The following is a 22,220-nucleotide window of genomic DNA, read 5'->3' on the forward strand; positions in this document are numbered from 1 at the left end:
CGGTTGAAAAGAAAGAAGGTTGATGTGGGGCCAATCTACACGGACGCGGATTGCGTACTACCCCGGCCGTCCCTCAGGTGTGTGGGCAGGCCCACCATGACGTATCTGTGCATCCAAGCCGTCTATTCCTTTTCTCATTTTATTTTAAGGCATTAAAACAAAAATGAGCAGATCCAACGATCAAGTGGACCACACCAAATAATAATCTTAGTTACGTCAAAATACACCAAGCATTAAATGTCAGTGGTATTAAATGCAAGAGTCATATGTGGTGTGGTCCACTTAATCGCTGGATCTACCTATTTTTATTTTGATAACTTAAAATAATATGAAAAAAGGGATAGATGGCTTGGATGTACGGATACATCACAGTGGGCCCGCCCACAGACCTGCCCGTGAGCCGTTCCTAGCTTCGAATGGCAGGTCTGTGAGCAAGCGCACCGTGATGTATCTGTATATCCAAGCCATCAATCCCTTTTATCATATTATTTTAAGGCATCAAAACAAAAATGAGGAAGATCCAACTATCAAGTGGACCACACCAAATAATAAACTTGGTTGCATTAAAATGCACAAAGCATTAAATGTCAGTTGCATTAAATGCAAGAGTCATCTGTGGTGTGGTCCATTTGATCGTTGGATCTGCCTCATTTTTAATTTGATGCCTTAAAATAATCTGAGAAAAGGGATAGACGGCTTGGATGTACAGATACATCACGGTGAGCTCGCCTACAGACTTGCCCGTTCGGAGCTAGGGACGGGCGGGGGTTAGTACGCGATCCGCGTCCAATCTCAGCAGCACACGCGGCATGTCATGGAGCAGACGAGAGTAGCCGGCGAAGACTAGACCTAAGTACTGATGGGTCAATCACCACTGTTTTCCTGTGGTGTACTGAACGGTGCTCTGTGGGCCCAAAAATAATATATGTGTTTTATCCATGTTGTCCATCTATTCTGAATCATTATTTTAGGGCATGAGCTGTCTACGTCCGCTCTAAAACAGTGGTGATTGAATGCCCACCGTTAAAAACACCCCAGGGCCCACTGGAATATTTATTTTCCATCCTGTTGATTAGGTCACAAGGATCTTAATTCAAAACTTTTGTAGCCCATAATAAGTTTTTAATGATAGGTGTTTAATCACCACTCTTTCCTATGGTTCACCTGAGATTTTGACACCATTGTTTTTGGGCTTATACCCTAATATGATCTGGAAAAATGGATGGACGCAGTGGATGAAACACCTACCTCATGGTGGGGTTCACAGAGCATCAGTAGCCAATCCGGGTGGGGCTTCTCCGCAGACAGTGCTCACTTTGATCTATGTATTCTCTATCCATGGCATCCATTATTTTTGTTAGATTATTTTTGTAAATGAGCGCAAAAATGAAGTGGATCTAAATCTCAGGTGGACCATACTATGGGAAACAATAGTGATTGACCATTGAAACTCTTGCGGGGCACAAAAGTTTTGGATAAGGCTGATATCTGTTTTTTCCCTTCATCAATGCTTGTATTACCTTATCAACAGGTTGGATGGAAAATAAATATTATGAAAATATTATACGATTGGCACTAAAGTTTTTAATGGGACACCGTTCAATCAACATTGTTTCTACAATATGGTTTATATAAGATTTGGATCTGTTTCGTTTTTGGGTTCATGCCCTAAGGTGATCTCGAACAACAGATAAACGGTATGGATACAGACTACATACATCATGGTGAGCCCCATTGTAAGAGCCCTACCATCTTGGTTGAGGCCGGGCCGCACCTAATCCACTACCAGAGTGGACATGTCCTAACCGGGAACACTTCAATTGATCCTGAATTTAATTTAACACCGTGAGCTAAAGAAGATCAAGGAAGACCTTACCTTTAAGACCTTACCATTTATGCCGCAATTGTTGAATTGATCATGATGGTTTTCTTTTCAATTTGTAAGTGTTAATCTTTTTTTGTTTGACGGGGAAGTATATATATTGGGGATAGGATATGTGAGGCCCGATGATTTTTTGTGGAGCCCACCCAAAGTATTTGTTTGTACATCTTTTTTCCATTCAACAAAGTTTTAGGTGGGTTAACTAAAAAGTTACATTTATAAATGAAATTTCTTTTTATCTTGGTTACTCTCTTGTCATTTTTTCGTTTTACTATTTGATTGATGTTATCATTATAGTGGGAAAGGTCCTTTCAGCTTTAAAAAAAACATTCATTAAAAAATCAAACTTTTCCTCTGCAAATTACCATGTTTCCATTACATGTGGCTAAATAGCCCATAAAACTATCAGATTCTCGGTCACTTGGTCTATCTCAACGCTTGGAATGTTCAGTTGGAATCGAACGGCATCAGACTCTAGCATTGCCGGGCACAACACAGACATATCACACTACCACCAAATTCAATCCAAACAAATTGTCCATTGATACAAGTTTCTTACCCCATTGATGGTGGGGCCACAACATGGACAGCTTGGATTGAGTTATACATGCCCATATGAGTGATGTGCCTACAACATCATTTGCCTGAATGAGAAGGTTGATGCTGGCCCTTATCTCTAATTGGAGAAGGCAAAGGTAGCTGGTGAAGACTGGACCCTTTTATCTTTTTCAGCGAAGACTTGATTTTTTAGCTAGCCAAGATTATACAAGACTAGACCCATCCCAAGTCGAAAATGACAGCTTGGTTGCCTGACAAAGAAGGCACTACACCAAAATCGGTGAATTGGAACAGGTAGAATTTTGGTTCAAAAAAGGCTTTAAGCCGTTTCTGATCGAAAACGATTCTAGGCCGTACTCCAATTCTGAACCATATTTCAAATTTAAGTGGTTACTTTCACTGTTTTGTTGGTGTGTCTCAATTGAGTGTCGGATATTCTTAGTTTTTATTATATTTTTTTATTGTTTTATTTTAAAATAAATGGACGGAATGGATTCAGTTAGATACCTCTCAGTGTATACCACAAGGCCCAAGAGGCACATTGCTCTATATGTACCGCAGACTACCAATTGATTTTACCTATTTTCTTAGGCCAAAAGCCCTAAACCTCCATTTTGTAGACCGTGCCTCCGTCTACCCCTCTCATTCCCTCTCCCTCTCTCAATCTCCCTCTTTTTCAATCTCCCTCTCCCGATCTCAACCCTCTCTCTCGATCTCCCTCTCCCGATCTCAACCCTTTTTCTTGATCTCAATCCAAAGAACTTAGCGATGTGTGTGGATCTCGTTTCTCTTTGGTAGCTACTCGTTTGGGCAATTTTGGTAATTTTTCGGAAACAACGAGTTATCCTTTTGTCTAGGTATGAAAAGAATATAAGTAATCTGTTGGATTTGATGCGTTTCAGTGCTTTCCTTTACAAAAATCGAGTTCCATCAGCGAAACGTTGGAAATGCAGTTGAAGTGAGTGGATTTAGAAGATTTCGGCGCTTGATTTGAACGTTTTTGCTCAAGGTTTGAAGTTTTTAAAGTAAGTCAATTGAAGATTCTTGAATTGGACTGCAATGCATTAATCTTATTCATCTGATCTATTTTTTGTTGGAAAATTTGTTGAATTAAATAGACTATTAAAATCGAGAACCAAAAAAAGGAAAATAAGATTTTGAGAAAGAAGAACTTATTGAATTGAGTCGAGGTGTGACTGAGTCACTCAGCTCGAAATCGAATTTGCTCCCCTTGGACAGTGTCCCAAGTGCAACAGGTTTCCAGAGCAATCGACCTCCAGGATACAACGACTATGACCCGGTCAAAGTGGTGCACTCACTGTACACGGGCTCGAACCACTTGCAGTTTAATCCGAAAGTGCTGAGTTGACTCAGCAATGAACTCAGTAAAATTCTTAAAATCGTATCAAAGAGAGTTTTATAAGAGAGATAATAATTTCATATTTCGAAACTGGAATCGGAAGTCTTTATATAGACTTTGAAGTGGTGCCTAAGCACCCTTTACAAAAGGTTAGGTCCGTTGGGTTTAAACCCAACAGGGGCGACCAACCGGAAGGGATGCATCTCTATGGTTTAAAACGAAAAGGCGCAAGTGCGAGTACACTCTTACAAATAAAGTCCCGCGAGTATCCATGCACACACATCCACGCGAGTACACCCGCACCCGCACCCACGCCCAACCCAGCCCGTCTCATCCCGTCGCGCACGCGCACACATACACGGACAGGGACACGGACTCGGACTCGGCTCGGCTCGACACGGCACGGCTCGGCGCAGGCGCGCATGTGTGGTTAATGGCATAGATTAGAGCTATTGGCATAGCCCCCCCCAGGACCAAATTCACATGCCCCTTGAAAGGGGCTCAAGCCCTAGGCAAAAAGACTATCTTATATACAAGATAGTTTACTTTGTCAAATCCGATGTGGGACAAAACCCACAACACAAAAGTACCATAACTTTTCAAATATGGAGGAAAATCACCGAAAATTTGAAAATTTAAATTTTTTAATATTATTTTAAAACAAAATATAACAATCCCCCACATGTTTTAAAATAAAACTCTTTCGGATTAAAGCGTAATAGTTGTGCAATGGTGCCGGTGTCACCATAGACTTGAACCGACATTAGAGTAAACAAGACAGGTCTACAGAAATCAGGTGACATCATAGTCTTGAACCTGAATCCTTTTAATGTAGATCGCAAGTACATGCCACTCACACAACTCTTCCTCTACAAGTGATTCTGCAGTTCGGTGCGTTTCGGTCATACACCATTACCTGGATTTCATGAGTGCTCTAGAGAATTTGCCTAGATTCTCATAGGAAGCGGCCTCCACCTCCACACCCATATAGGTGAATTCCATCAAGTGTATGTAGCAACTATATACACCACCAAATATATGGCTATGGATCCATTAAGAGTTCTAAAAACTCATCCTTCTGCGTTGCTGCTCGCACTGTACACCATAGAAGGGGCTCATATAACTCAGTGTAATCGTCTACCTCGTGTCTTGTTGTTTACCCATTGAACCTATCTCATGAGATCTCCACTTGTATAGGTTGGGTTGCCGACACTGGTAGCTCATATATTGGCTCAGCCCCATTCCCTTCGATGTATCATTGACTAACCTTTTAGATAGTCCTTTGGTCAGAGGATCTACTAGATTCTTTTCTGACCTCACAAAGTCAATAGATATGACTCCATCACGCAACATATGTTTCACTATGTTGTGTCTGAGTCTAATATGCCTGCTTTTTCCATTATATATTTTACTCTTGGCTTTTGCTATAGCTACTTGACAGTCACAATGAATAGACACGACCGATACAGGCCTTGGCCACACTGGTATATCAGCTAAGAAATTTCTAAGCCACTCGACTTCTGATCCAGCCTTTTCTAAGGCAATAAACTTGGATTTCATAGTCGACCGAGCGATACATGTCTGCTTGGTAGACTTTCAAGAGACTACTCCTCCACCCAAAGTGAAGACATATCCACTTGTAGATTTTGTCTCATCTGAATCACTGATCCAGTTAGCATCACTATATCCTTCTAATACAGCAGGATAACTGGTATAATGTAAACCATAGGCCATACTGCCTTTTAGGTATCTCAAAATCTTAGATAAGGCATTCCAATGCTTTTTTCCAGCGTTATGTGTATATCTACTTAGCCTTCCTATTGCAAAAGTTATGTCTGGTCTAGTGCAGTTTGTTAGATACATAAGACTACCATTTTTTCTGAAATATTCCAATTGAGACACACTATTTTCTGTATTCTTCATGAGAGTCACACTATAATCATAAGGAGTACTGACAGATAAATAATCAAAATGATTAAACTTTCTCAATATCTTCTTAATGTAATGAAATTGTGATAATATAATAACACCATTTTTCCTGGTTACTTTAATACCCAAGATTACACTAGCCTTTCCTAAGTCTTTCATATTAAACTTATATGACAAGAATTTCTTAGTTGTATTAACTAATTTAATATTAGTTCCAAAAATAAGCATGTCATCAACATAAAGGTATATAATAACATAATCATTTTTAGAAATTTTACTATATACACATCTATTTACATCATTTATATGATAACCATTTGATTTTAAAACACCATCAAAATTTTTATATCATTGTTTAGGAGCCTGTTTTAAACCATATAGTGATTTAATTAGTTTACATACTTTATTTTCTTTACCTGATATTTTATAACCCTCAGGTTGCTCCATATATATTTCTTCTTCTAAGTCTCCATTTAGGAAAGTTGTCTTAACGTCCATCTGGTGTACCACCAGTTTATATATGGAAGCTATCGCTATTAAGACTCTAATAGTTGTAATCCTAGTTACAGGGGATATGTATCAAAGTAATTTATTCATTCCTTTTATTTAAAGTCTTTCGCTACCAACCTAGCCTTAAACTTATCAATAGTTCCATCTGGTTTTAGTTTCTTTCTGAACACTCATTTACAGCCTATTGATTTGTTTCCAGGTAGTAGGTTTACAAGTTCCCAAGTGTTATTAGATATAATAGATTCTAATTCATCATTTATTGCTTCCTTCCAAAAGGTTGCATCTGGAGAGTTAATTACTTCAATATACGTTGTAGGATCATCTTCTACTGAGAATGTGAAAAAACTATCTCCTAGGTTAGTTTTTCTTCTAATCCTAGGTTAGTTTTTCTTCTAATCCTAGTACTTTTTCTTGGTTGTATTTCTTCTACTATTCTCTCATAGGCATTTTTACTAGTAGACGCAATATCTGATTCATTGACTTCCTCTATTCCTATAGATTTAGATTTCATAGGGAATACGTTCTCAAAGAACTCTGCATCCCTAGCTTCTATAATTGTATTAGGATCTAAAATATTATTCTTAATTTTTAAAACTAGAAACCTATAGGCCGCATTGTTTTGCGCGTAACCTATAAATACACAGCCGGTCGTTTTAGGACCTAATTTTCTTTTCTTAGTTTCAGGTAATCCTACTTTAGCAAGACACCCCCACACTTTAATATATTTGTAATTAGGGACATGATTCTTCCAAAGTTAATATGGTATTTGTTCAGAAGATTTAGAAGGAATCTTATTTAGAATATAACAAGCAGATAGAATTGCTTCTCCCCACATATTTGAGGGTAAGCCTGAATTGTTTAACATGGCATTCATCATCTCTTTTAAAGTTCTATTCTTACGTTCTGCTATTCCATTCTGTTCTAGTGTATAAGGAGCTGTAGTTTCGTGAACTATTCCATTCTTTTCACATAATTCTTTAAATTGAGAAGATTCATATTCACCTCCTCTATCTGTTCTAAGTCTTTTAATTTTTATATTTAACTGATTTTCAACTTCAATTTTCTATTTAGAAAAAGCATCTAAAGCTTCATCTTTATTTCTTAACAAATATACTCTAGTGAACCTAGAGTAGTCATCTACAAAAGTTATATAATATCTTTTTTCACCTCTAGACATGTGATTTCTAAAATCACTTAAGTCATTGTATATTAACTCCAATAGAACAGATGATCTTTCTATTTGTTTAAAGGATTTTCTAATGAATTTTGATTCGACACATGTTTCATATTTGTCGAATTCTTCATTAGATATACTAGGTAATAAACCTAATCTTTTCATTTTTTTCAAAGATGCTATATTCACATGACCAAATCTACTATACCATAGATAAAAAGGTTCAACGATATAAACAGAACTGAATGTCTTCTTATTATTATCATTGGATACATTTATAATGAATAACCCATCGCTACAGTACCCCTTACCAACAAAGGTTCCATTTTTAGTTATTACAAGCTTATCTGAATCAAATACTAACTTAACACCAGCCTTATTGAGGAGTGAACTAGAGACCAAGTTTCTTCTAATGTCAGGCACATGTAGGACATCATTCAACATTAGAGTCTTTCCAGAAGTGAGTTTCAGAAGTACTTTTCCTTTCCCTACAACTGGAGACGTTCTAGCATTACCCATGAACACCTGTTCATCATCTCCTGATTCTTGGTAGGAGGTAAACATCCTACGATCCTTGCATACGTGCCTAGTTGCACCAGTATCTAGCACCCACTCCAAGTTGTTTGCAAGGAAGACTTCTGATACCACAGCTACTACCATGTCAGACTTATTGCCTGTTTTTATAAGATTAGCCTGCGGCTTATCTTTGTTTTTCTTAAGCTTGCAGGTTTTGACATGATGCCTAGGCTTTCCACAGTTGTAGTAGTTTCCCTTTTTCTTGAATTGATTGTTTGTATTCTTATTTTTGAGCCTACATTCATTTGCATAATGTCCAGGTTTGCCACAGTTATGACAGTTGCCCTTTTTCTTATTACTTGCCCGACTTGATTCCACAAGATTCGCTTTTGAATCTATCTCATTTTTATTTTCTTTTTGGTCCCTGTTTCTATTGGTCTCCTCTATTCGTATGTGTACAATAGTGGTTTCCAAAGAAATACCGTTCTTTTTATGCTTCATTCTATTCTTATATTCTTTCCAGGAGGGCGGTAACTTTTCTATTAGCGCTCCTGATAGAAACACTTCATCCAACTTAATTCCTTCTGTCGATAGTTCGTGAACTAGACTTTGAAAATCGTGAATCTGATTTGTGACAGGTATATCGTCTGTCATTTCATAGTGAAGGAAATTAGCAATTGCATGTTTCTTAGCGCCTGTATCTTCTAATATGTATTTCTTTTCTAAAGTAGTCCATATATTTTTAGCAGACACGTAAGAAGTATACACATCATATAGTTCGTTGGATAAAGAATTTAGAATATAGTTTTTACAATTATTTTCATCTGTTACTTCTGTTTGATTTGTTGGATCTATAGTAAATAATTCAGATAAAATATATGAAACTTTCAGGGTAGTTAGAGCGAACATCAATTTTTGTTTTCACCGTTTAAATGATTGTCCAGCGAACGGTTCGATTTTAGCTAACTCAGCAGAAGCATTTACTGTTACTGTAGTTATAGTCTATGTAATTCAACAAAATTCGATTTCAAGATTGTTGAAAAATTTGTTGAATTAAATAGACTATTAAAATCCAAAACTAAAAAAAAAGGGAAAGAAGAACTTATTGAATTGAGTCGAGGCGTGACTGAGTCACTCGGCTTGAAATCGAATTTGCTCCCCTTGGACAGCGTCCCAAGTGCAACAGGTTTCCAGAGCAATCGACCTCCATGATACAACGACTATAACCCGGTCCCATCGGTGCACTCACTGTACACGGGCTCGAACCACTTGCAGTTTAATCCGAAAGTGCTGAGTTGACTCAGCAATGAACTCAGTAAAATTCTTAAAATTGTATCAGAGAGAGTTTTATAAGAGAGATAATAATTTCGTATTTCGAAACTGAAATCGGAAGTCTTTATATAGACTCCGAAGTGGTGCATAAGCATCCTTTATAAAAGGTTAGGTCCGTTGGGTTTAAACCCAATAGGGGCGACCAACCGGAAGGGATGCATCTCTCTGGTTTAAAACGAAAAGGCGCAAGTGCGAGTACACTCTCGCAAATAAAGTCTCGCGAGTATCCATACACACACACCCACGCGAGTACACCCACACCGCACCCGCACCCGCACCCGCACATGCACACGTACACGCACACGGACTCAGACTCGGCTCGGCACGGCGCGCGCGTGCGTGTGGTCAATGGCATAGATTAGAGCTATTGGCATAGCCCCCCCATAAGACCAAATTCACATGCCCCCTGAAAGGGACTCAAGCCCTAGGCAAAAAGACTATCTTATATATAAGATAGTTTACTTTGTCAAATCCAATGTGGGACAAAACTCACAAAACAAAAGTACCATAACTTTTCAAATATGGAGGGAAATCACCGAAAATTTAAAAATTCAAATTTTTTAATATTATTTTAAAACAAAATATAACACTTTTTAGCTTGATTTATCATTTAGATTCATGGCTTTGAAGGTTTTGAGCTTATTTTTGTAGAAATCTACTGATTCTGTTCTGTTATGATATGAAATCTGTTCATTTAATGGGGTTGAAGCTGTCTATTTTATCATAGGGTTTTGACTCTTTGATTTGAAAGTTCTGGAGGTTTCTATTGTGGAAGAGATATAGTATATAGTGTGGAAGAAACAAGTACAATGATGGGGGTCATATACTAGTATACAATGATGGCTCTCAAATAATGGACGGAATGGATTTTACATATACAAACATGGTGGACCCCACGTAGCTTGATTGTTTTAAACGCTGTGTATAACAGAGGTGTTGCGTACGACTCCGGTCTCTATTACGCAGCCCACATCACATGACACGTGGCATGCATATGTAGCAATTGGAATTGTTTATATGGTCACCAAGCCTTGCTCTAACTGTGAGGGGATCATCTTGTGGTAGCCGCCCGATCGGTATCCTGTAAAAAGCAGCGGTTTAGATGCAACGGTCCACGATCAACCAGCAAAACTCACAATAAATGAAGGCCGTCTAATCTCTGCAATTGCTAGCCATAGCCTGTTAAAGTTTATTGGTTAATCTTGATGGGTCCCTTTACTCAGTCATCATTAAATTTAATTTGATTATTATTATTATTTGTAACTCCCTATAAACCTTTGCTTTAAGCCTAGAAAATGTATTTTAGGATTTTTTTTTTTAATATATATAAAAAAAAGTCTAGTTTTTTTTTTCATATGCTTTAACATTTTCTTTCCTTTACCTTCTGTGTCCGTGTGTGGTTTTGTGAGGTTCTCATCAACCTCGTGAGGGACTCTTACAGAGTCCGCAACACCTTTTTTTAAAAAAAATATACTAGTATATGACCCCCATCATTGTACTTGTTTCTGCCACCTATTATGCTTATGTTGCCTCTATCTTGGTTTCTGGGACCTTATTGTTATATTTGTATCTGTGGAACTTATACAGGATATGATAGATACAGCACTACGCCAAAACTGTGAAAAAAGGACGGTCCAAAACCGTCTCAAATGACCAAAAAGGACGGTCATGGACCGTCGCAAGGGCCGTCAAATTTTGACGTGTCGTATTACTTAAAGGACGGTCGAAAACCGTCATTTTTATTGACGAAAAAAAGACGGTCATGGACCGTCCTAAAAAAGGACGGTCTCGGACCGTCTCTTATAAGCCTTTAAAGGACGGCCATCGACCGTCCTTTAAAAGGACGGTCATGGACCGTCCTTAAAAAAGACTGTCGTAGTCCGTCTCTAATAAGCCTTCAAAGGACGGCCTATGGCCGTCCTTTAAAAGGACGGTCATGAGCCGTCCTTAAAAAGGACTGCCATGGACCGTCTCTTATGAGCCTTCAAAGGACGGCCATAGACCGTCCTTTAAAAGGACGATCATGGACCGTCCTTTAAAAGGATTGTCACGAACCGTCCTTTGTAAGAGGGTCAATATATGCCTGTTACAATATATTTCATCGTATTCTTCCTAATATACACCTGTTATATAATATATTTCATCATATTCACATTCACATCCATCTAAACAACCCAAACTACGTAAAATCCAACATAAACTACATTCATCCAAACATAAACTACATCCATCCAAACACAAGCAATCTTATCCACATTACATTCATCCACACATAAATACATATAGGTTTAACATCATAAATAAATAAAAAAAGAAAAAATTAGCAACAATTTTCTTTTTGTGTCTTTCACCTGAAAAAAAAAATATTAAACCAACAAAACATTATAATTCAGAATCATGAAGAATTGCATAAACTTTCTAAAAAAGTGGGCACTTTTTAAAAATAAAACTGATCATTAAAATAGGTTTAGGTTTAGGTTTTAGGTTTTAGGTTTAGCTTTAGGTTTAGGATTAGGTTTTAGGTTATAGGTTATAAGTTTAGGTTATAGGTTATAGGTTAAGGTTTAGGTTATAGGTTTGGTTTAGGTTTAGGTTTAGCTTTAGGTTTAGGATTAGGTTTTAGGTTATAGGTTATATAAGTTTAGGTTATAGGTTATAGGTTAAGGTTTAGGTTATAGGTTTTGGTTTAGGTTTAGGTTTAGGTTAAGGTTTAGGCTTAGGTTATAGGTTTAAGTTAAGGTTTAGGTTTTAGTTACAGGTTATAGTATATAGGTCATAGCTTTAGAGAATTGAGAATAGATTAAGGTTAAGGTTTAGGTTTAGGAAATCGGGTCCGAGTTCGGGACCAGGTTTAGGTTTGGGTTATCAAGTTTAGGTTTAAGTTTAGGTTAGGGAGTTGAGATTAGGATTAGGTGTAAGTTTAGGTTCAAGAATTTGAGAATACATTTCGATTTTGGGTTTAGGTTTTAGGCTTATGTTTAGCTTATAAGTGCAGGTAATAGGTTTAGGTTTATATTAGGTTATAGGTCAAGGTTTAGGTTTAGGAAATCGGGTTCGGGTTCGGGATCGAGTTTAGGTTTGGGTTTTCAAGTTTAAGTTTAGATTTAGGTTAGGGAGTTGAGATTAGGATTAGGTGTAGGTTTAGGTTTAGGGATTTGAGAATACATTTCGATTTTAGGTTTAGGTTTAGGTTTTAGGCTTATGTTTAGATTATAGGTTTAGGTTATAGGTTTAGGTTTAGGTTAGGTTATAGGTTAAGGCTTAGGTTTAGGAAATCGGGTTCGGGTTCGGAATCGGGTTTAGGTTTGGGTTTTCAAGTTTAGGTTTAGGTTTAGGTTAGGGAGTTGAGATTAGGATTAGGTGTAGGTTTAGGTTTAGGGATTTGAGAATACATTTAGGTTTTAAGTTTATGTTTAGGTTATAGGTTATAAGTTTAGGTTAAGGTATAGGTTTAGGTTTCGGTTTAGGTTATAAGCTATAGGTTTAGCGAATTGAGAATAGGTTAAGGTTTAGGTTTAGGAAATCGGGTTCGGGATTTGAGAATAGGTTTTGGTTAAAGTTATTTGTTAAGGTTAAGGTTATAGGTTTAGGTTTAGGTTAAGGTTATATGTTTAGGTTTAGGTTAAGTTATAGGTTTTGGGATTTGAGAATAGGTTTAGGTTATAAGTATAGGTTTAGGTTAGGTTATAGGTTAAGGTTTAGGTTTAGGAAATCGGGTTCGGGTTCAGGATCGGGTTTAGGTTTGGGTTTTCAAGTTTAGGTTTAAGTTTAGGTTAGGGAGTTGAGATTAGGATTAGGTGTAGGTTTAGGTTTAGGGATTTGAGAATACATTAGGTTTTAGGTTTAGGTCTAGGTTATAGGTTATAGGTTATAGATTTAGGTTTGGTTTTAGTTTTGATTTAGGTTATAGGTTATAGGTTATAGGTTTAGGTTTGGTTTTAGTTTTGATTTAGGTTATAGGTTATAGGTTTAGGTTAAGGTTTAGGGAAAAGGTAATAGGTTTTGATTTAGGTTTTAGGTTTTGGAATTTGAGAATGGGTTCGGGTTTAGGTTATAGGTTTTGGTTATAGGTTATAGGTTTAGGTTAAGGTTTATGTTTAGGTTATAGGTTTTGGGATTTGAGAATGGGTTCGGATTTAGGTTATAGGTTTTGGTTTTGGTTTAGGTTATAGGTTTTGGGATTTGAGAATGAGTTCGAATTTAGGTTATAAGTTTTGGTTTTGGTTTAGGTTTAGGTTATAGGTTTTTGGATTTGAGAATGGGTTATGGTTTACGTTTAGGAAATCGGGTTCAGGTTATAGGTTTAGGTTTAGGATTAGGTCTAGGTCTAGGTTTAGGGAATTAAGTTTAAGTTATAGGTTTAGGGAAAGGTTAGGTTTAGGTTATAGGTTTTGGGATTTGAGAATAGTTTTAGGTTATAAGTATAGGTTTAGGTTAGGTTATAAGTTAAGGTTTAGGGATTTGAGTTTAGGTTATAGGATTAGGTTTAGGTTTAGGTTTAGGGATTTGAGTTTAGGTTATAGGTTTAGGTTTAGGTTTAGGTTTAGGTTTAGGTTTAGGTTTGAGTTTTGGGATTTGGTTTTGATTATATGTTTTGATTTAGATTATAGATTATAGGTTTAGGTTTTAAGTTTTAGTTTTAGGTTTAGGTTTGGTTTAGGTTTTAGATTTTGATTTAGGTTATAGGTTAACGGTTTAGGTTATAGGTTTTTGGATTTGAGAATGGGATCGGGTTTAGGCTATAGGTTTTGCCTTTGGTTTAGGTTATAGGTTTTGGTTTTGGTTATACATTATAGGTTTAGGTTTAGGTTTAGGTTTAGGTTTAGGTTTAGATTATGGGTTATAGGATTTGAGAATGCGTTCGGGTTTAGGATATAGGTTTTGGTTTTGGTTATATATTTTGATTTAGGTTTAGGTTATAGGTTTAGGTTTAGGTTTAGGTTTAGGTTATAGGTATAGGTTAAGGTTTAGGTTTAGGTTTAGGTTTAGGTTTAGGTTATAAGATATAGGTTTAAGGAATTGAGAATAGGTTAAGGTTAAGGTTAAGGTTTAGGTTCGGGTTCGGGATTGGGTTTATGTTTGGGTTTTCAAGTTTAGGTATAGGTTTAGGTTAGGGAGTTAAGATTAGGATTAAGTGTAGGTTTAGGTTTAGAGATTTGAGAATACATTTAGGTTTTAGGTTTAGGTTTAGGTTTTAGGTTAAGGTTTAGGTTTAGGTTTAGGTTTAGGTTAAGGTTGAGGTTTAGGTTATAGGTTAAGGTTCTAGGTCATAGGTTTTGGTTTAAGTTAAGAGTATAGTCCCTGCAAATAAAGATATAAACACGGCCATCCGGCGCAAATGGCCAGGCCCTTCCAATGCTGTCCATAAAAAATGGACAGCTTCATCATGGTCATAATAGCGGTTCCCTCTTTCCAGGGAACCCCGCTCTTCCGAATAGCTCCGACGCACATCCGGGTCTGCTCCATTAATTTCGATCAAATACATAAACACGACATGTCCAAATGGCCAAGCCCCTCCAATGTTGTCCATAGGAAATGGACAGCTTCATCATGGTCATAACAGCGGTTCCCACCTTCTAGGGACCCCCGCTCAACATCCGGATAGCTCCGACGCACATCCGGGTCTGCTCATTTAAATAAAATGGATTATCAAGATCATTTAAATAAAATCAGGTCCAATCAACAATCTGACCTGGAGGATTTTGTTAGTATTGTTGACGGTACCTCGAACCTTGTTTAAATCCAAGTTGCAATCTGTGGCCATTGATGCTATTTGTCTTTCTGTGAAGTTGGCAACGATTTCTGCATCAAACCTGACGAAAGCAGCCCTAATGATAAAGAACATTTCTTTCCAGGAATTCATTCTCTCTCTCTCTCTTTTAATTTTTTAACTTTCCATTACAATAATAACTACCTGAAATCATGGCGTTTTCTCAAGATAGAAGTCCAATCCATCCCAACTTGTGCACCTATTAGGACAAGTAATTCAAACAACATCCTGCAATACATTTAAATGCCTAATCAGTCTCACTCCAGTCTTATATATTGAATGCCTAATGCACAGTCTCTTGAATTGGTGCAAACCATACCTGAATTGTTGTACACATCATTTGATTTCCAACCTCCCCAGGGAGTAGATTAATCAGATTGAACGGCCTGCTTCATTGCTTACTTCTTTTTCATCAGCATCTGCACCTAGACATTCATTGCTTACTTCTTTTTCATTAGAAATGGTGCTTACCAAATGGAGGAAATCATACACATTTGTTACGACATCTAGATTTGATGCCACCTAGCAAAAAGAAGAAAGAAGGTGATTCATATTTATGCTTATGAAACAAAGTCTAATAGTTTACATGGCTAGGTTATTAAACTAATAAATTCTAAGAAAAATAGCAAGTGTCAAGACTTATGGCATAAAAAAATAATCGTTGCATGGATTAACAATCAAACAACAATGGTAAAGGGAAGAAAACTAACTTCTTTCTTGCTCCACATAATCTAGTTGGGGCGTCGTATTAGTTCACGTAAGACCTGCGGACACCACATGCATATAAATTAGTTCATGTAAGACCTGAGGACACCAAATGCATATAAATACAATCATTAAAATCTGAAAAACATTAAAATCAATCAACGTGCATCAGTTAACTAGAAAAAGCCCCTAATTACCATAGTTCCAATCAAAACACCTGAAAACAAGTACCCGGCATCCTGAGCTCCCATTGATTTTCATCAAATAAACATAAACTTTAAAAATTAATAAACAGAAAAGTATCTACATGACCACTCCATTTTTCAGATAATCCAAGTATGAAGAACATCTAGGTCAATACATATGCATCAAATTGCTTGAGAACATCCCAAGTTCCCTTTTTTTTTTGGTCCCATTACAAGAAAACTGCTCATACCACATAAATACATCCTCATATTATCATTGAAGCAAGCAGAAAAAATTTAAAACTAAAAAGACAAACACATGGAAAAAGTTGCATCATGTGGTAAATGGCTGAAAGACAAGGCAAAATCAGTTACCTTCACAACAAGCAGGGGATAAGTCACAACAGTCGTCCCAAGTTTAGCAACAGCTCCAAGAAGAAATACCTGACCAAAGAAGCACCATAGAACGTGAAAACACCAAAATGAATGTAAAAGCATTGCAACGGCAACAACAGGAGATGCAAAACACGAGGTCATTGGTCTACCTCCAATGCAGTCACTCCTTTTGTGGCTTTCTTACTCAAGGTGCGTCTTTCCTTCTGCTGCTTCAACATGGTCTCATACAGCATGAATTGCATGGAAGGGTTGCTTACATGCGAACAACCAAAAATCCTCCGCTTGAGCATCAGTATAACATTATACAAGGGGCCTATAATCCTCCGCTTGAGCATCAGTATAACATTTTGCAAAACATGAGAATGGCCATAGTTTAAAAACCAGAAAAGTCAAACTAGAGTTGAGTCAAAGAGTAGGTTAAGTTCTATTGAGTCTTGAAGACCATGAATTTTTTGAGTTATCAAACTATGATGTACCAGAACTCCCAATATTCAGATGATAGGGCCTAACACCTACAAATTGAGTTTTCACAACAAACATACAATAAATTACAAGCTGAGAAGAATGCAGCAATGGCTGCATGGTCTTCTTTGAAACAATTGCCAAACTTGGGTTCTTTGTCTCAATCAAACAAAGAGACTGAGAGCAAGGCTTTTCATACCTACATAAGCAACAGAAATTACACAAATTTTATGAAAGTAGTGGACAATACTCGCAACAGAATCAACATGGCCACAAGCTCGGCAATCTCGTTTGCAAGAAACAAACCTGAGCCCACCATCTTCAAGAATGAGATCCAAGCATATTAAATATTTTGTGCCAATTTGTGTTGGATGAATTGAATATGTTTTTAGTTTCAGTAAAATGGTATTTTCAGGACAGCTATGGTCTATAAATTATCACCTCGGATTGACAAAACGCCACTGAACAAGAGGCAATGAAAAAAGAATGCAGAGGTTTAGAGCATAATACCTATGGCAATGATCTTCTTCCTATCCATGCCACCATTTCTACGTGTAAAATCATATTATAGAGAAGATCAATAAAACATAAAATCATTTTGATGTAATAATACCATTAACGCCCATTTTCTTACACTGAAATATTTGGTTTCTTGCCAGTAAAAGAAAAATGAATCAATCAGCTATTGCAGCAGCATATAAAAGATTTGTCCGAAATAAATTACAGGAATTTGATTTGCCTTGCTCTGCTCCAAATATATGATGGGATTTCGTCAGAAATCAAGCAATTTGTTAGTACCCTGCAGAACACGACCAAGATAGACACTTCATGAGCAAAAGAATCAACAAAAAATAATATATTTACACCATCAGGGTTATATCCATTCAACTCACAATGTCTCCATGTCGGCCATATTCTCCAATGAAGGGAAAGACATAATCCTTTCAAATCAGATATCCACCTGAAAATCAAAACATATTGGATTCAAAAAGGTAATTCATATCATACTACTTCCATGGCTAGATATAAATTCAAGGAAATTCCAAGCAATAAAGCAGCAACAAAAGAAGAACATATTAGATTCACCAAGAGAGCGATGTTAGAATACGTCCCATCATAGACGTGCCTTGCATAAGCCTGCAGTGGTTCAAAATGATAGTTCATATAGATCTTCTCATATAGAAGCATTTTCTCTTTGGTTTAACAAAAAACCTATATCAAGTTGGCTGTAAAACTTGCTCAGCAGCTAAAACTTTCCTAAAACCAACTATTCCCAATTGGGAATGAACTAAAACACTATTTGGCTAATGATCCTAACTAATTAGGTACTCTTAACTAGGATATCTTGCTAACTAGACTGACTTAGGAACTGACTTAAAAGTAATCTTAAAACTTCTAGATTAGGACAGTTCTTCAACTCCAAGCTGTAACTCAACATGGAAAACTTTCCCAAACCATATAACTAAATTTGGCTCTTGAGGGGTCCACATGACGACTACTTGAAAGAAAGTATTTAAAAAAGGAAAAATAATATCAACCACCATTCGATTACACCTATATGCATAATTGTAAATGCATTAAACATTAATCATTTAACTGAAAATTTTTAACATATACATTAGGTTGGGCCCCGCCGTGATGATCACCTAGTTGAAAAATAAGGCCTGCCTATTACTCATCAGGGGGGCCACATATCAAAACAATCAGGCCACTTGGCAGTCAGAGACATAGCATTTTTCAGCCAGGGAAGACAGTACATTCTCCCAATAGAGCTAGCCAATATATATCCATACCATTTATCACAAAGAAAATCTTGGAAATTTGAAATTTTCATATCGCCCCATTCTTCTCATCAGTGGCCCCTAAAATGAAACAGTTCAAATTCGATCAATGGATTTTGGTTGCGCCATTCATGGCCTTACATTTATTATCAATAGCTTCCCAATCTGTGGTTCAAAAAAAAAGAATGGAATTCCATAACCAAGTGAATAGCACTGACTTGGTTCAAAGAAAAGTACATTTCTAATTTGGAGAGCATTGGTGTTTGGACGTTAAAACCCCAAATGGTGACTTTCAACAAATTGAATGCTGCCACATGTAACCTTTCAAATTTCAATCAAGCAAAAGAATAATTTAGCCATACTAATATTTTAAGCTCTACCAAGGTAACAATCATCAGTGACCTACTATGCTTACATGTATGGATTTGAATTGTCCTGATTAAGAGTGGAATTCATAGCAATGACTTGTATTGGATTTTGTTCTTCCTATTTGTCAAAAAATACTATGTTCATAAATAAATTGCACCTTAAAAGAGATAATAAGATCATGGCATGAAACCATAATAGAAGGGATTCAGCCGTAAATACTATTTTAAGCTCTACCAAGGTTAGCAAGAAAGCCCTCAAGCTGTGAATTTGGAGAAACAACATAAAAAATCCTGGATCTAGGAAATATTGAACATGTAGCCATTCGGATCTCTAGCCCTTTTCCATTAAATCTGAACCATTTATGGCATTCTCAGGACATAATCCAGTGGTTAGGATCGCCTTTACCCACCAAGTTCATCCAAAAAAAAAAAAACTATAAAGTTTAGGAAACTGTCCATTGAAGAAGACCAAGAATGGAGAAACCAGCAGCAATCAAGACTACCCCATCAAATAAATGTAAGAGATCTAGCCATCAAAGAAAAATAAATAAATAAATAAATAAACAGAGAGAGAGCCATCAGACACCAGTGTTCATCCCCGCAGAGCAAACATAGTTGCTATACGGTCCGCATCATGGTTAGCCATTTTCAACAGAAAACAGCTACATCATTTGGCAATCTTTTATTTCATAAAATAAAAATAAAAAGACACAAATAACAACCAAAAAAGTCCTAAAAAATTACACAACCAAAATAGAAAGGGAATTAGAAATCCAAAAACCCTAACTCTCGGAACATATGAGAGAGAGATGAAGAATGGCTCAGATAGAAATGGGTTTGTTGTATATCAGCACTGAAAAAATCAGAGTGGTGCATGACTTTCATTTCCTCATCACATGCATCCTTCACCTGCATCTCCTTTAACCGAAAAATCTACACGCATTAATGAAAACAAGAGAGATGATGAAAACCCTAACCTTCTTAAGAACCGGAGGGAGAGGGAGGGAGAGATTGAGGGAGAGCGAGCGGACAGAGAGAGGAAGAGGGAGAGGCAGAGGCGCACGAAAGATGGATATGGAAATCCTCTTCTAAAATGAAACGTTACTTTCAAATCCGATAATTGTGAGTTTTCCATCATTTATAACATAAACTATGTTAACAACCATACATTTAAGGGACCATTTACCAGATGATTATGATAGTCTTATATAGGAAAAAAGTACAAATATTAGCCATTTGCAATTAGACCCATTATTTAGATAGTCTGGATAAGACCATCTCACTGCCATTATTGTTATAAATGAGTCACCACTATTTTACCTCAACTACAAAACTCGCACATTGTCACTGTACAATAAAAAACATCCCGTTGAGATTTGGATCTGGTAGGCTCTATGGGCCCCACCATGATGTATATGTTTTATCCCCGCCGTCCATCCATTTCTCAACGTCATTTTCGGGTTGATCCCTGAAAATGAGCTCGATATAAATCTTAGGTGGTCCACACCAAGGGGAAATAGTTGGGCAGCCAAATATCATGAAATATCACGATACTTCAGGATTAATAAGTCTAATTGGATACCGTGGACCTCACCACATAAAATAGTGGGGAGAGTGATTCCCACCGTTGAAACTATCTCAAGGCCCACCATAATTTTTATTTGAAATATAACCTGTTCAAAAGTTTAAAAAAACATGAAATAAGATAAAACACAAATATCAGCTTGATCTAAAACTTTCATGGTCCTTGAACAGTTTTTAACGGTGGGTGTTACTATCCCCACTGTTTTCTATGTTGGGGCCCACTGGAGCTTTGGATTTATTTTTGGATATTGCCCTAAAACAATCTCTCCAAATGGATGGAAGGCGTGGATATAAAACATACATCATGGTGGGGCCCAAAATTGTGAGGTATATAAATATCAGGTGGACCACACCACATGAAAACAATAGTGATTGGAAATCCATCATTAAAATCCTATGTAAGGCCCACTGTACTCTTTATTTGGCATCCAATCTGTTTATTAGGTCATACATGCTTAGATGAAGAGGAAAAACAAAAATCATTTCAATTCAAAACTTTATGGCCCCCAGAATGTTTTAAATAGATGACGGTCATTCAACACTATTTCTTGTAATGTGGTCCATTTCAAATTAGGAAATGCCTCATTTTTGGTCTCATGTCATAAGATGATCTTTAAAAATAGATGGACAGCATGGATTAAAAAATACATCATGGTTGGGCCCACACAGCACCAACCACAAGCCATTGGATGGTGTAGGAGAGGAGCCAATTTGTCCCCTTATTTGTGGTGTGGTCCATTTAATCTTTGGATATGATTCATTTTTTGGATAATTCTATAAAATGATCTCAAAAAATGGATGAACGGTGTGGGTTGATCCCAAATTTTCGGTAAATCCAAAACCCAAGTGGACCATGTCACACAAAACAGTGTCGAATAATGATTTCCACCATTGATACCTTCCTTGGGCCCACAGTAATGTTTATTTGTCATCCAACATGTTCATAATATCAAAAAAATATGAATGAAGGGAAAACACAAACATAAGCCTAAATGTGGGCCACACCACATAATTTGATGGAGGGGTTTCCTTAGAACATTCATAATCATATATTAGGTCTGCCTAAATGTGATTCACATATCCAACCCACTCATTATGTGTCCCACTTGGATGAGGGGTCGAACCAATTTTCAACTGCATCCATGTCTGTATTAACTTATAAACAGGTTGGATCTTAAATAAACATCGGGGCGGGCCCTGAGAAGGTTTCAATAGTGCGTGTCACTATCCCACTCTTTTCTATGGTGGCTCCACTTGAACTTTGGATCTGCCCCGTCAGTCAGATGCATCATTCCATAGTGGGCCACGAGCTTAAAAATAAAGTCAATACATGACTTGGGTGGGCCACACCACATGCTATAGTTGAGAGGGTTACCCTCCCATTAAAACATTCATAATTATTTATTGGGCCCACCTAAATGTGGTTCATGGATCCAGCCCATTCATTATATGTGTCCCACTTGGATGAGGAGTCAAACCAAGTTTCATACACATCCAAAACTCATGTGGGCCCCACCAAATGCTTTTATATGTGGGTCGTACACAGATTAACCTCATGGGAAGTTCCCATGAGGTGACTTTATAGTACCATTTCACTATTTAAGTAACTCCTTCATGGGTGTTACTCTAACCATGTAGGGCCCACCTTGATATATTTTATGTATATTGACACCGTCCATTCACTCTATTTTATTGATCATTACCCTCA

The 22,220-nt window shown here is 37.1% G+C and overlaps 2 long non-coding RNA genes and 1 other non-coding gene across 4 annotated transcripts; 1 reads left to right on the forward strand and 2 right to left on the reverse strand.

Annotated features, from left to right (window-relative positions):
- The first annotated feature begins 3,094 nt into the window (after positions 1 to 3,094).
- LOC131218478 (uncharacterized) lies at positions 3,095 to 10,864 on the forward strand. Its single transcript, XR_009157760.1, has 3 exons — positions 3,095 to 3,259; positions 3,343 to 3,465; positions 10,849 to 10,864. It is a non-coding gene; the product is annotated as an uncharacterized LOC131218478 (long non-coding RNA).
- Positions 10,865 to 14,812: 3,948 nt separating this feature from the next.
- LOC131218479 (uncharacterized) lies at positions 14,813 to 15,352 on the reverse strand. 2 transcript variants are annotated; one of them, XR_009157762.1, is made up of 2 exons: positions 15,176 to 15,352; positions 14,813 to 15,063 (listed from the first exon to the last, which is right to left on the reverse strand). It is a non-coding gene; the product is annotated as an uncharacterized LOC131218479 (long non-coding RNA). The 2 variants fall into 2 exon arrangements; XR_009157761.1 differs by having other exon boundaries at positions 14,813 to 15,089.
- Positions 15,353 to 19,745: 4,393 nt separating this feature from the next.
- Positions 19,746 to 19,829, reverse strand: LOC131219825 (small nucleolar RNA Z221/R21b). The gene has a single exon (XR_009158468.1). It is a non-coding gene; the product is annotated as a small nucleolar RNA Z221/R21b (small nucleolar RNA).
- Between the last annotated feature and the right edge of the window lie 2,391 nt (positions 19,830 to 22,220).

This window comes from Magnolia sinica, chromosome 11 (genome assembly GCF_029962835.1).
Source record: "Magnolia sinica isolate HGM2019 chromosome 11, MsV1, whole genome shotgun sequence".
Taxonomy (NCBI): Eukaryota; Viridiplantae; Streptophyta; class Magnoliopsida; order Magnoliales; family Magnoliaceae; genus Magnolia; species Magnolia sinica.